Here is a 16117-nt window from a genome sequence, read left to right as displayed (position 1 = left end):
ATAAGTGAAGCATGAGAGATCAATAATTTCTATAAAATAAAACCACCACCGTGCTCTAAAAAGATTTAAGTGAAGCACTAGAGCAAAATTATCTAGCTCAAAAGATATAAGTGAAGCACATAGAGAATTCTAATAAATTCCGATTCATGTGTGTCTCTCACAAAAGGTGTGTACAGAAAGGATGATTGTGGTAAACTAAAAAGCAAAGACTCAAATCATACAAGACGTTCCAAGCAAAACACATATCATGTGGTGAATAAAAATATATCCTCAAGTAAAGTTACCGATAGACGAAGACGAAGGAGGGGATGCCTTCGGAGGCATTCCCAAGCTTAGGCTTTTAGTTGTCCTTGAATTTTACCTTGGGGTGCCTTGGGCATCCCCAAGCTTAGGCTCTTGCCACTCCTTATTCCATAATCCATCAAATCTTTACCCAAAACTTGAAAACTTCACAACACAAAACTTAACAGAAAATCTTATGAGCTCCGTTAGTATAAGAAAACAAATCACCACTTAAAGGTACTGTAATGAACTCATTCTTTATTTATATTGGTGTTAAACCTACTGTATTCCAACTTCTCTATGGTTTATACCCTCCGATACTAGCCATAGATTCGTCAAAATAAGCAAACAACACACGTAAAACAGAATCTGTCAAAAACAGAACAGTCTGTAGTAATCTGTATCAAACGTATACTTCTGTAACTCCAAAAATTCTAAAATAAATTGATGGACGTGAGGAATTGGTCTATTAATCATCTGCAAAAATAATCAACTAAATAGCACTCTCCAGTAAAAAGTTGTAGCTAATCTCGTGAGCGCTAAAGTTTCTGTGTTTTACAGCAAGATCATAAAGACTTCACCCAAGTCTTCCCAAAGGTTCTACTTGGCACAAACACTAATTAAAACACAAAACCACATCTAAACAGAGGCTAGATGAATTATTTATTACTAAACAGAACCAAAAATCAAGAAAACAAAAATAAAATTGGGTTGCCTCCCAACAAGCGCTATCGTTTAACGCCCCTAGCTAGGCATAAAGGCAAGAATAGATCTAGGTATTATCATAATAATGATAAGGTAAATCACGAAAACTCCTCTCATATTCCCTACGTTCAGCAGCAAGTTTTCTTTGTGGCAAGAAAAATAATCAAAAGGGCTAAATTTAATGGGACAAAAGTCCCCAAGATCAAGCTCGGGAGGTATGGGTTCCTCCTTTGGCCCTTTATATTGCACAACCAATTCATCATTATAAGCGTTCTTTTGGCAAAAAGTCCTGAGCCTTCGTTCAAGAAAAAACCCTAACCCATTGTTCTGAATAGCAAAATCATCATTGAGTTCAGAAATTCTATCAACTAGAACATCGGTAGGAACCTTCTTTCTAAGGTTTTCATTGTAGGCGACATGATCTAAAGATCGTAGACGCATTAAGTCTTCTTGATTAAAAAGGATAGCTTCTATGGGAGGACGTCCAGTGTCCACCCTATAATGTGCAAAAATTTCATTGGCTTCTTTCATTATAAATCTAAACTCATGAGCCAAAAAGATAGTAGCTGCTCGCTTAACAGAAGAGTGCTCAATATTGGAAAATTCTAGAAAAATCCTTTGAATGCAAGGATGAATATGAATACACTGTCTTTCAAGTTCAACTACGAGCAAAGTTATAGCATCCACAAGACTACTAGTTCTATGAAGGATAGATCCACCCATAGTGGGCAAAGCACCAACACAAGTAAAGAAATCTTGAATAACACCTTTTCCAATAATATTACCACTACCGATTCAAAACTTTTTAGTATGTAAGATAGTGGGTTCTTCAGGAGGATCATCAAAAGCATCAAAGTTTCCCATGTTATTACTATTGTCCTTATCAAGGATAACCTCCCCAGATTCAGGCATAATGGCAGTAAATACAAGTAACAAGCGAAGGAGAAAGCGAACGGAAAAGAAGGCGAATAAAACGGCAAGGGTGAAGTGGGAGAGAGGAAAATGAGAGGCAAATGGCAAATAATGTAATGCGAGGGATAAGAGTTGTGATGGGTACTTGGTATGACTTGACTTGACTTGGCAACTGTGCCAGAGATGGCTAGATGCTGGAAGATCAAATCTTGACTTGACTTGGCGTAAGCCTCCCCGGCAACGGCGCCAGAAATCCTTCTTGCTACCTCTTGAGCTTGCGTTGGTTTTTTGCCTTGAAGAGGAAAGGGTGATGCAGCAAAGTAGCTTAAGTATTTCCCTCAGTTTTTGAGAACCAAGGTATCAATCCAGTAGGAGGTTACACACAAGTCGCCTTATACCTGCACAAACAAATAAGAACCTTGCAACCAACGCGATAAAGGGGTTGTCAATCCCTTCACGGCCACTTACAAAAGTGAGATCTGATAGAGATAATAAGATAAATATTTTTGGTATTTTTATGATATAAACTGAAAGTAAAGAATGCAAAGTAAAAATAGATTGGAAACTTATATGATGGAAAATAGACCCGGGGCCATAGGTTTCACTAGTGGCTTCTCTCAAGATAGCATAAGTATTACGGTGGGTGAACAAATTACTGTCGAGCAATTGATAGAAAAGTGCATAATTATGAGAATATCTAGGCATGATCATGTATATAGGCATCACGTCCGCGACAAGTAGACCGAAACGATTCTGCATCTACTACTATTACTCCACACATCGACTGTTATCCAGCATGCATCTAGAGTATTAAGTTCATAAGAATGGAGTAACGCATTAGGCAAGATGACATGATGTAGAGGGATAAACTCAAGCAATGTGATATAAACCCCATCTTTTTATCCTCGATGGAAACAATACAATACGTGCCTTGCTTCCCCTGCTCTCACTGGTAAAGGACATCGCAAGATTGAACCCAAAGCTAAGCACTTCTCCCATTGCAAGAAAGATCAATCTAGTAGGCCAAACCAAACTGATAATTCAAAGAGACTTGCAAAGATAACCAATCATACATAAAAGAATTCAGAGGAGATTCAAATATTGTTCATAGATAATCTTGATCATAAACCCACAATTCATCGGATCTCGATAAACACACCGCAAAAAGAGTTACATCGAATAGATCTCCAAGAAGATCGAGGAGAACTTCGTATTGAGATCCAAAGAGAGAGAAGAAGGCATCTAGCTAATAACTATGGACCCGAAGGTCTGTGGTAAAGTACTCACACATCATCAGAGAGGCTATGGTGTTGATGTAGAAGCCCTCCGTGATCGATTCCCCCTCCGGCGGAGCACCGGAAAAGGCCCCAAGATGGGATCTCACGGGCACAGAAGGTTGCGGCGGTGGAAATAGGGTTTCGTGGTGCTCCTAGATGTTTTCGGGGTACATGGGTATATATAGGAGGAAGAAGTAGGCCGGTGGAGCTGCGAGGGGCCCACGAGGGTGGGGGTGTGCCCAGGGGGGCAGGCGCGCCTCCCTGCCTCGTGGCCTCCTTGCTTCTTTCTTGACGTCCACTCCAAGTCCTCTGGATCACGTTTGTTCCAAAAATAACTCTCCCGAAGGTTTCATTCTCTTTGGACTCCGTTTGATATTCCTTTTCTGGGAAACACTGAAATAGGCAAAAAACAACAATTTGCACTGGGCCTTCGGTTAATAGGTTAGTCCCAAAAATAATATAAAAGTGCTTAGTAAAGCCCATTAAACATCCAAAACAGATAATATAATAGTATGGAACAATCAAAAATTATAGATACGTTGGAGACGTATCAGTCCAGTGTTTTTCTGAAGAAGAAAAATGATTACGGCAAGTGTTTCCACTCTTACGACGGAGGAGTGCGAAACACGGCAGCCACTTGAACTTACACAGTGCTCTTACTACTAGGCATGTTCAGTGGTTCATACGTCAGTACTACATAATCTTGTTGCTAGTGTAGTAAGATATGACGATAACAAATGATGTTGGGCACATGTCAACTATATGAATAGTAATGTAACTGTTGACACCAGATTTTGGCATGGTCGAAAACGTAATTAAGAAGGCCTCAAATGGAAAAGTGATCAAAGTGAGAAAGTTCCATAACGTCAAAAGGAGAAACTTTGATATTTGGGCCATAGCTATCCGATCTCATCTCTAAGGCCGAAGTTGTGTTCGAAGTACTGAGATTTTGTATTCAGAACAGTATTCGGCTGATTACACCCCCAAGATGGCCCTTGATGGAAAAATCTACAACTGCAAAGTTCTTCGTCTCGTCGAAACGGACGATTTTGATATAAGAATCGTCCCTATCCGAAATCGTATGCAAACGTTACAGGCAAAATCGTGCGTTGCAGCAGTGTTTGGCCGGATCATCCGGGCCGGGGTCCGGATCATCCGGGAAATTCAAGCACCGAAAACAACAGAAGATTTATGATGAAGCCGGATGATCTGGGTCCAGTCCCGGATGATCCGGGTGGAGGCCGGACAATCCGGGTAGAAGTCCGGACGTCCGGACAGCTTTTTCTACTACAAACTTTAGAAAACGGCCCGAAACACCGTTAATATGACCTCGGATCGAAAAGTGTTCAACATGAAAGTTGTGCGTCTTGTCGACGCGGTTGATTTTGATATAAAAAACGTCCAAATCCGAGGTCGTATGTGGATTCTAGAGCCAAAACAGTGAGCTGCTGTCAGAAAACTGGGCTATCCCGGATCATCCGGGCCGGAGGTCGTGAGAAGTCCGAGTTTGGTTAGATTTTGATGATTTGGACGGTAAGGCAAGTCCTTTTCTTGTATGGAAAGTCCATCCGCCTCTTATATAGATAAGAGGTGACGGCCGATTGAACAATAACACACAATCGCAAAACACATCTACTTTTTACCCTAGTTTTACATCCCTCCCTTGTTCTTTCTCTCTCGTTCTTCGTTCGTTCTTCGCGTTGAAGGGCAGCGATCCTCGAGGCTCTAGGGGCGGCCGAACCGACCTAGGGCAACCCATAGCCGCCGCACGGCCAGACGGGGTCCCTCCCGGGCGCGTGGGGTTTCAGTTCCTGAAAAGCACCCGCCGGATTGCTTGCGTACCGCGCTTCCGGACGGGTCTCCTTCGACGCGAGCTGTGGTGCATCACCCTCGGCGTTGGAGGTACACGGTGACGTGTTCGTGTGCGAACACACTTTTTGGCGACTCCGCTGGGACGAAGCTTTGAACGGTGTCCGGCCCGTTCTTGCTACGAAGAGATCGTCATCTAGGGTTTGCAATCTACAAAGGTAATATGAATACCCAATTCACATATGTAGATGCAAATAATGCATATGTTGTTGCTAGATCATCTAATGAGCATAATGTATCGGCTAGCCCTAGCTTTATCAATCATGCATCTAATTATGTGCAAGAGCCGATGCAACAAAATCTTCATGCTTCTACCTCATATAATTTTAGCAACATGCAACATATGTATTCCAACTCCCATGCATCGACAACCCCAGAAATCCATATGCCGATGAAAAACATGATGAGTTCGGTTAATCAAGTTGAAACACCTCACATAGGAACTTCCGATAGTATGCAACAAAGTGTTTCACCTTATTATTCATCGGCAACTAATTTGCAATATGTGAATCCAAACATATGCCAGTGGATAGGGGAATTGGCCATGCTACTACTAGTTATCCGGCCAATTAGCCTCAACCATCATATGTTACACTTCATGCTACTAATGTTTTGGCAGCATATGCAACCATAGGTATTCATAATTCGGCTTCGCACCTTCACGCTAATAGCCGAATAAGTGAAAATTCTATAGGATTCCATGTGTCTTCACCTAGTATCGTAGCATACAATGTTTTCCCTGCACAATTACAGAATTTCGGCGACATCTCGTTACCGGAAGAGTCTAAAAGTACCGGGGGGCAATTCTATCCAGATTGGGTCATTAACAAAAACCTTACATCTTTTGGGACGAATGCAATGTTGTTCTACATGAATTAATAAAAGATAGAAAGCCTATTAATTCTGTTGCAATACAAGCTAGATTATGTCAAAAAGGGAAAGCATTGAGTGTGGGTAGAATTTTCAAAAAGAGTGGTGATTCGGAAAACAAAGTTAATTCGGTTATTGAAAAGACCGAATCAAATATTACGTATGCCGAATCTATTCTAGAAAAAGAGGATGACAAGGCGCTGGGGAGCTATTCGAAAGGGGAACAAGATATCGTTCAAGTAATGCAACCATCATGCTCTCCCAACGTATTCGAAGAGGTATGTCTAGCAAGTGATTTACCTATCTTCCGATTTGGTCGCAACTTTATTGTTGATGCTTCTATTAGAAAAATTCTCATAAGCAATCTTGAAAGACCAATGAAGAAGGGTAATTTATTTGTTAGCAATAAAATCGTTGCAAAGCATATCGGTCAACACACTGTGCCAGTTATAAAGACCGTTTGTGACTTATTATTGCAGCCAAAGTTTTCCCCATTGCTTTATCAAAAGTTTATATATAATTGGGTAGCTTTGCTTGTTTCTTACTTGGCTTACACTTGGTCTCAATTGAGACATATGTGTTCTAACTATTTTCATTTTAGAATTTTAAAGTTAAGGTTAAATTCTATTGAGAAAACTGATGCTAGTATAATATCTTATCCAAAGATATCGGAGATAGAATGCAAAACACAATGCATAGCCGAATGGGGGTATTCTAAACCATTCGTTTGCTTACCTGGAAAGCCGTCCTCACACCAAGATCGGCTAGAAAATGAGAAGCATCCCTTCAATTCAAGCATGTGTGATCAAATATTTGATTTGTTGCTGAAAAATAATTACATTAGAGTTCTTGATCACCATGAAAACCCATCTATCCGAGGATGAATGTATTGTAAGTTGCATGATTCGTTCAAGCATAGTTTTGAGGATTGCAATATGTTTCGCCAAATAGTTAAATCGGCCATTGAAAAAGGACGATTGAAACTTGTTAAAACACCAAGGGATGACCAGTCTACTCCGATTGGTCCTAACGGCAAACGGTTTTTGTATCGGCTGCTTCAAGCCGATCCATCTAAACACGAGGAGGTAAGGCCCGTGGGTAATGGGATCAAGCTTTCAAGTAAGGAAGTTGTTTAAGAGCACAATGATAATATTCTTGAGGGAGAAAATTCTATCGAGGTTGCACAGAAGACGCCAAGTACTGGGGGGCAACGAGAAAATCCAAAGATCGGTGCAAGCACAACCAAAGAAAACAAAGGCCGACGTAAGCACAAAGGTAAAAAGCCGAAAGTCACTTTCGCGCAACTATTAGAAAAATATCAGAAGATAAGTGAAGAGAACAGTGCTTATCGGCTAACTAATGCAAAAGCATCAGGATCACCCCCTAGGCGCAAATCCAAGGATCGATATTGGCAAGAAGAGAATTTGAATGCAACTTGTTCATATCCTTATTTTGGGCCGCCAATGCCAATGTCGTGGATGTCTCCCTATGCTCACGTAAATCCATATCCATCATGGGACAAGTATGATACAAGGGCACATTCTCCATACTATTATAAACCATCTCGCCAGTATTATGCAGCTCCAAGAAGACCAACGTTCAATGAGCAGTCATATGTCCAAGACCGTTTCAAAAAAGAATCGGTCTGGTGCACAAGGAAGAATAAGGAGGTGGTTGAGCAAATCTACCGCGTCAAAAGAGATGGTCGTAAGAGTGCCACTTCAGATATGATCTCAAATGAAAAAGAGCCAATTAAAGTGTTGACATTGGCTACAAAAGGCAATGAGGCAAGTCAATCAAGTGTCAAATTTGAAGGGAAGAAGTTGAGAGTGCACAAGGTAAAACAAGAATTGCCATTACTTCAAACAAAATCGCAGCTGGGGTGCCCACTCGGCTTATCGTATTGGCAAAAGAATGAGTTACAGAAGCTTAGTGCACAAGAACTTGAAAAGAGAAACATGGCATGGGTTCCCAAAGGAAATATTCAAAATAAGAATTATGTGCGAGCTTCCTTTACAAGGAGTGCGACAAAGGTGAAGAAGGAAAAGAGTGAAAGCTACGAAGGACCAAGCCGAAGGTTTCAACATCTTCGGTCCACACATTATCCATTTCTTCAACAATGCCGTTGATGCCTATGCCATGGATTTCTTCATCAGGTATGATTGGTTACCCTCAATGGGCTTATTTTAATCCATGGATGCAATATAATTTCTTACATCATGAAAGGGTATTACCAAATCATTATATGTTCGATTAGCTTCACTTTTGTTGCAAACCTAAATGGCCGATATATACTTATCGTCCAAAGCACGTACAAAACGGCCGATGGAGTGTTGACATCGCGCTTAGAACAAACTTCGTGCAAGTTATTTTTCGGCACACAAGTTTTGCCGAAAAACAGGGGGGCATGTGTTGACACCAGATTTTGGCATGGTCAAAATCGTAATTAAGAAGGCCTCAAATGAAAAAGTGATCAATGTGAGAAAGTTCCATACCGTCAAAAGGAGAAACTTTGATATTTGGGCCATAGCTACCCGATCTCATCTCTAAGGCCGAAGTTGTGTTCGAAGTACTGAGATTTTATATTCAGAACAGTATTCGGCTGATTACACCCCCAAGATGGCCTCTGATGGAAAAATCTACAACTGCAAAGTTCTTCTCTCGTCGAAACGAACGATTTTGATATAAGAATCGTCCCTATCCGAAGTCGTATGCAAAAGTTACAGGCAAAAATCATGCGCTGCAGCAGTGTTTGGCTAGATCATCCGAGCCGGGGTCCGGATCATCCGGGAAATTCAAGCACCGAAAACAATAGAAGATTTATGATGAAGCCGGATGATCTGGGTCCAGTCCCGGATGATCCGGGTGGAGGCCGGACAATCCGGGTAGAAGTCCGGACGTCCGGACAGCTTTTTCTACTACAAACTTTAGAAAACGGCCCGAAACACCGTTAATATGGCCTCGGATCGAAAAGTGTTCAACATGAAAGTTGTGCGTCTCGTCGAGGCGGTTGATTTTGATATAAAAAAGTCCAAATCCGAGGTCGTATGTGGATTCTAGAGCCAAAACAGTGAGCTGCTGTCAGAAAACTGGGCTAGGCCGGATCATCCGGGCCTAGAGCCGGACATCCGGGCCGGAGGTCGTGAGAAGTCCGAGTTTGGTTAGATTTTGATGATTTGGACGGCAAGGCAAGTCCTTTTCTTGTACGGGAAGTCCATCCACCTCTTATATAGGTAAGAGGTGACGGCCGATTGAACAATAACACACAATCGCAAAACACATCTACTTTTTACCCTAGTTTTACATCCCTCCCTTGTTCTTTCTCTCTCGTTCTTCGTTCGTTCTTCGCGTTGAAGGGCAGCGATCCTCGAGGCTCTAGGGGCGGCCGAACCGACCTAGGGAAACCCATAGCCGCTGCACGTCCAGACGGGGTCCCTCCCGGGCGCGTGGGGTTTCGGGTCCTGAAAAGCACCCGCCGGATTGCTTGCGTACCGCGCTTCTGGACGGGTCTCCTTCGACGCGAGCTGTGGTGCATCACCCTCGGCGTTGGAGGTACACGGTGACGTGTTCGTGTGCGAACAGTAACATATATAGTACCCCTTTTTTGACTGTCCGGTCGAGAATGAACGGTGAGATCAATGTTAACAGAACTAGGTCTACAGCGCATGGAGAGTATGGTGCTACAGTACTTCACGGAACATGAACGATATGAAGCACGAATCAGTGTTAGGCAGGGTGTATGAAGGGTGCATGGGATGGGAGCAAAAGTTCCCTTCTCGACCCACTTTTGGGTGTTTGGCAGAGTGCATGAAGGGTGCATGAGTCCACACTAGTAGGTTAACACAAATACACTAGGAGCATGCATGAAGAGGGGTGCTGATATGACCATGCATGGAGAAGGAATAACTATATTGAGATGAGAATGCAACCAAACACACCCACACGCTTTGTGCTACAGTGACTGATCTGCATCGTCTGAGTTTGATCCAACGGTCATGTTGCGTCGAGACATGGACATGCCCATGCAGAGGATGCCTAAACACCACCGAAGTCCCTCTGCTTCTCGAGGCGCATGACGTTCGTGATGTAGGGTGTAACCGCCCGCAGAGCCCGCTCCCAGTCGACGGGAGCCAGCTCGTCAAAGACGGCGTCCAATGGCACGAATGGATCCCGGTCACAGAGCCCTCAGAGGATTCGCCCGACAACGGTGACGGCAGCCCGCAGCCCCTGCTTGTCCAGCTCCGCCCCCACCATCACGCGGAGACGGCTCAGCTCCTTGGAGATATAGGTGAAGAAGGAGACCAGGTCAGGAAGCCTCAGCTCGTTAAAGTCGACGGGGTGGTCGAACGGGTTTAGCCCGACGGCCAGCATGGTCGCGCTGGCACAATGGTAGGCATCGCGCAGCCGCAACACGTGCGTGGCAACATGGTCCACCAAGTGGCTGAGGCGATCCTGGACATCGTCATGATCGGCCCGCTCACGCTCCAGCCGGCTCGCCTAACGGCCTAACGCATCTCCTGCTTTCTGCGGCAACGCCGCCGATGCCTCAAGCATCTTTGTGGTGGACGCCTGCCGCTTTTGAAGCTCCCTGAACTCCTTCACATAAAGGAGGAGCATGGCACTCCTCTCCTCCTTGATCTCACGGAGCTCCACGTCCTTGGCCCTGAGCTCCGCATCCTTGGCCTGGAGCTCCTGTGTCAGACGCCTCACATTAGACTTCGTGATCTGCTGCGCCGCCATGGCACCAGGTAGAAGCAATGGGGAGAGGAAGCAAAGGGGGCGAAATGGCTGAAAGGCAATGCAATCTACGGGAAGGCGGAGGGAGCCAGCCGAGGAGCGGGGTGAATCATTTGGTTTTCACCATGGGAAAACACCAGTCGATGACTTTTCACATCAGGGAGCAGTGGGTTTTACAGGCGGAGTCATCGTGACTAATTGCTGCCGCGCCTGCTCCCGTCAATCAAAAAATTAAAAATCCTGCTGCGCCTGCTCCTGTCAATAAAAAATTAAAAATCCTGCCGGGCCTGCCACAGCCAAAATAAGACCAGAGCAATGCCGCAGTGGATATTTAAATTTACCTACCAGCAAGGAGATAAAAAAGGGATGAAAAAACAAATGTGGCGGCGGCCTAGCTAATCGGTCGCACTAGCCCAACTAGCTAGCCACCGTGCTTCACTGATGTACTCGGCGAGAAAGGTGGTCTTTCGTGATTTGATGACTCATTTACTTGCTTCGGCGCTACAACCGAGGAGGACCTAGAAAACATGCGATAGGGCGTCCCAAGTCTTGGCAAGGAAGAATATATGCGTGCACCACCTGGGAGGACCCCGAAACCGCGTGGTAGGGTGTGCCACGTCTCGGCACAGAGGAAAAATGTGCGTGTAAAAATATACTGTATCAGACGTACTACCTATGGTTCGACCTCGGGACCTAGCCAGTCGGTCGAAAACACCCCACTAGCCACACAGCTTCATCATGCTAACGTGGCACGGAGGATAGGTGTGGTTAGCTCCGTCTCGACCAGCCACAACGTCTCTTGTTCTAGGCGATTCTTCTATTTTCCATGCTTTTTTAGTTATAATAACACCATGGCAAGCTAGCGCCGCTCTTCGTGTGGGGCGTCCCGTGCGTCTAAAGGTTAGACGATGGAGTGGAGAGAGAGAGACCGAGACCTGGGACCCACCAGTAAGTGAGTGAACGGTCATGCACGTGTTGACGAGCCACTCCCTCTACTCTACTCAACGTAATACTGTATAAAATCAAGTTATGGGACAAAGCCAACAACCGTTGTTGTTTCAGGCTATCGACTTACGCTTTGTAGTCTAGGTTGCCAGTTTGAATCTCGTCTTTCAGATTTGTTAGTTTTAGGTCCAAATTTGATCAATGACAAGTGGGACCCCTGTGTGTTGTTCCGATATTTCAGTGTAGGATGGTTTTTTTGAACAAACACTTTGCGCGGTTAGACAAGTAGCGGCACGAGTTACACGTATTTTTCAAGTTTACGAACAGAAATGGCAGCGACATAGAATATCACATCCACCCCGCAGCTTAGATGCTATGGTGATACGAGTTTTTACGTCGTTGGAACTGAGATTTGATACGTCTCCAACGTATCTATAACTTTTGATTGTTCCATGTTGTTTTATTATCAATCTTGGATGTTTTATAATCATTTTATATCATTTTTTGGTACTAACCTATTGACATAGTGCCAAAGGCCAGTTGCTGTTTTCTGCATGTTTTTTACATCGCAGGAAATCAATATCAAATGGAGTCCAAATGCCCCGAAACTATTTTTGTGATTTTTTATGGGCCAGAAGGAAGGCAATGGGCCCTGGTTGCACCTGGGAAGTGCCCCGAGGGGGGCACAATACACCAGGGCGCGCCAGGAGGCCCAAGCGCGCTAGGAGGCCCAGGCGCGTCCTGGTGGGTTGTGCCCACCTCAGGCACCCCCTGGACCGCCTCTTTGCTCTATAAATACCCCAATATTCCAGAAACCCTAGGGGAGTCGACGAAATATTCATCCAGCCGCCGCAGAGTCCAGAACCACCAGATCCAATCTAGACACCGTCACAGAGGGGTTCACCACTTCCATTAGTGCCTCTCCGATGATGCGTGAGTAGTTCTTTGTAGACCTCCGGGTCCGTAGTTAGTAGCTAGATGGCTTCCCCTCTTTCGCTGGATTCTCAATACAATGGTCTCTTGGAGATCCATATGATGTAACTCTTTCTGCGGTGTGTTTGTTGGGATCTGATGAACTTCGAGTTTATGATCAGTTATTGTTTTTATATCCATGAAAGTTATTTGAGTTTCTTTGATCTCTTATATGCATGATCTCTTATAGCCTCGTATTTCTTCTCCGATATTTGGGTTTTGTTTGGTCAACTTGATCTATTTATCTTGCAATGGGAAGAGGTGCCCGGTAGTGGGTTCGATCTTATGGTACTTGATCCCAGTGACAGAAAGGGATCCGACACGTATGTATCGTTGCTACTAAGGATAAAAAGACAAGATCTATATCTACCGCCATATAGATAAACGGATCTTGTCTACATCATGTCATCTTTCTTAATGCATTACTCTGTTTTTCCATGAACTTAATACACTAGATGCATGCTGGATAGCGGTTGATGTGTGGAGTATTAGTAGTAGATGCAGGCAGGAGTCGGTCTACTAATCTTGGACGTGATGCCTATGTATTGATCATTGCCTAGATATCCTCATAATTATTTGAAGTTCTATCAATTGCCCAACAGTAATTTGTTTACCCAACGTTTGCTATTTTTCTCGAGAGAAGCCACTAGTGAAACCTACGGGCCCCGGGTCTTCTTTCTCATATGTTTGCCTTGCGATCTACTTTTCCTTTGCGTTTTTATTCAGATCTATTAAGCCAAAAAATACAAAAATACCTTGCTACACTTTTATTTATTTGCGATCTATTATTTCAACCTATTCCAAATTTTCTCCCGTCAACTTGCCAATTTCTCGCGCCGTACCCTGGAAGGGATTGACAACCCCTTTAACACGTCGGGTTGCGAGGTGTTGTTATTTGTGTGCAGGTGCTGCTTACGTTGTGCTTGCTTGGTTCTCCTACTGGTTCGATACCTTGGTTTCATAACTGAGGGAAATACCTACCGTTGTTGTGCTACATCATCCTCTCCTCTTGGGGGAAATACCGACGTAGTAACAGAAGCCATCAAGATCCAATGGCTTGGGAGTAGTCTTTGTAATTATGCATAATTTCCAAACTCTCCAAGGTTTTTTTGCAAATAAAACATCCAGGCCTCACGTGTGCCTCTGCATCTTGGATCCAACGGCTCCCCGTTGCTCATATTAGGTGCTCCCCGTAGCTTAATTAGCCGCTACGGTGATACGAGCATCTAGGTCGTATGATCTGTGATTAGATGCCACATGCGTAGTACTTGTAATTTCTGTGCAATTCCCAAACTCTCTCAGGCCTATATTGCAAAAACATTCAAACCTCCTACTATGAGCCGTTAGATCTCCGGGAACTCGTATGACCATAGAATCTACGGTCCGGGAGCACCTCATATTCTCCCGTGCGAGAAAACATCAGTTGCTCTCGCAGCTTGGATGCTACGGTGATACGAGCTTCGAGGTCATTCGATCTGAGATCCAATGGCATCTGAGCCGTCTTTGTGCTTGTAAGTAGTGGCCGAACTCTTTGGGGCTTTTCCGCAAAAAAACATTCGAACCACCGAGGAGTTGTTGGATCACAAATCCAACGGCTCCGAAGAGCTTGTATCACCAAAGCATCTAAGGCATGGTAGCACATGATATTCTTACATATAGGAGAATATGAGGTCCTCCTTCATCTAATATGCTACGATGATACGAGCTTCGAGGTCATTGGATATGGGATCCAAGGGCATCTGAATAGTTTTCGTACAAATTGTGCGCAATTCTCAAACTCGTTAAGGTTTCCTGTAAAAATATTAAGACACCATGTGAGCTGCTATATCTCAGATCTACAAGCTCCAAGCAACTCGTATCAGCATATAGCATCTAAGGTGTGGGGGCACATGATATTCTCCCGGGGAGGAGGGGGGTGCACAACGAATCGGTGTTTGAGAGGGTGGGGACAAATATAATGTTCAAATAATACAATGTAAACAATCCTAAACAGAGCTTCACAATTTTATCTAAGGTCGAGGGGTTAACCCCCGACAATCTACATAGCTCCGCCTAAACACAACATTTGCATCTATGTAGTACTAGACCTAATATTCATGTTTCAGTTTCTTGTTCATTTTAAATATTGAATTGAGGACCATACATGTCTTACATTTTGCTCCCTTCGTTCCTAAATATTAGTGTTTTTAGAGATTTCAAATGGACTGCCACATACAGATGTATATAGACATATTTTAGAGTGTAGATTCACTCATTTTGCTCCGTATGTAGTCACTTGTTGAAATCTCTAAAAGACAAATATTTAGGAACAGAAGGAGTATTTTTTAATTCGTGTCATACATGCATGGTTTGGAAAAATAGATGCACTATACTTACTGGATTGTTGCTGTATTCGTGTGTGTGTGTGTGTGTGGCCATATGCTTGATACATACAAATTTTTCTCACCACCATACTGTTCATCTTTTAAATTTGAATTTGCAATGAAAAACTTACTAGGGATACTGTCAGGACCCCGATCCTAAGTCACACCGATCTAGCATTTAACACATCATATCACTTTGCGGCCTCACGCACGGTATTCCGACGGGTGCCACCTTACCTGGCCCGGGACCGTTTGCGCCTTTTGGCTCACGTATATGATAGTGTCACTAGCATCCATATGACAGAGAACCCGTGCTGACATGACTAGTCGTGAACCCAAACTGGCACTAACTTACAGGGACATGCATACATGACCCAACAACGAACGTGTCGGTCATCAACATTTGAACCCAAGTCGTAACAAGCTACAAGGACTTAAAGGAACAACGCGTGACATTTCCCCGAAGGGACAGACATATGAACGAAGAAGGACACATGCCGGCCAGCCTAAGTGTTTTGGAGCAGTAGCAAGCTACCATGGCTCAGTGGAAGCACTAGGAGACATTTCCCGGTAAGAGAGGCTACCAAGGATAAACAACTAGGTTGTCGGATCCCACACATGCCAAGTATTTCAAAATCATACACACAATATGCTCGATATGTGCAAATACAACATGGAATCACAACAAAACTCTATGACTCAAAGTATTTATTTAAAAGGCTCCGAAGAGTCATACATAGTAAGAATTACAATCATCGGTCACATGACCCAACATACAGACCATACAGGCAACAGAAGCATAACATGTCTGAGTATAGACAACTACAAATGAGAAAGGCTGTGAAGTCTGACTATCAACAAGACCCTCCCAAGGGTACAAGATCGTAACTGAGGTAACAAGCTAAACGTCGAAGTCCACACGGAACTACTAGTGAGACTGAAGTCTCTCTGCAAAAACATAAATTAAGCAAATGTGAGTGCAAATGTACCCAGCAAGACTTACATCAGAACTAGCTACATATGCATCAGTATCAACAAAGGGGGTGGCGGAGTTGAACTGCAGCAAGCCAGCTTTGACTCAGTGGCTATCCTGAACTACGACTGCAAGTAACTCTTTTGAGGTGGTGCACACGAGTCCACATATTCACCATATCAATACACCACTATGGATCCGCTCCCGTCTCC

This window comes from Aegilops tauschii, chromosome 2, assembly GCF_002575655.3.
Source record: "Aegilops tauschii subsp. strangulata cultivar AL8/78 chromosome 2, Aet v6.0, whole genome shotgun sequence".
Taxonomy (NCBI): Eukaryota; Viridiplantae; Streptophyta; class Magnoliopsida; order Poales; family Poaceae; genus Aegilops; species Aegilops tauschii.
The sequence above is the reverse complement of the archived record's forward strand: the minus strand, read 5'-3'. Positions refer to the sequence as shown.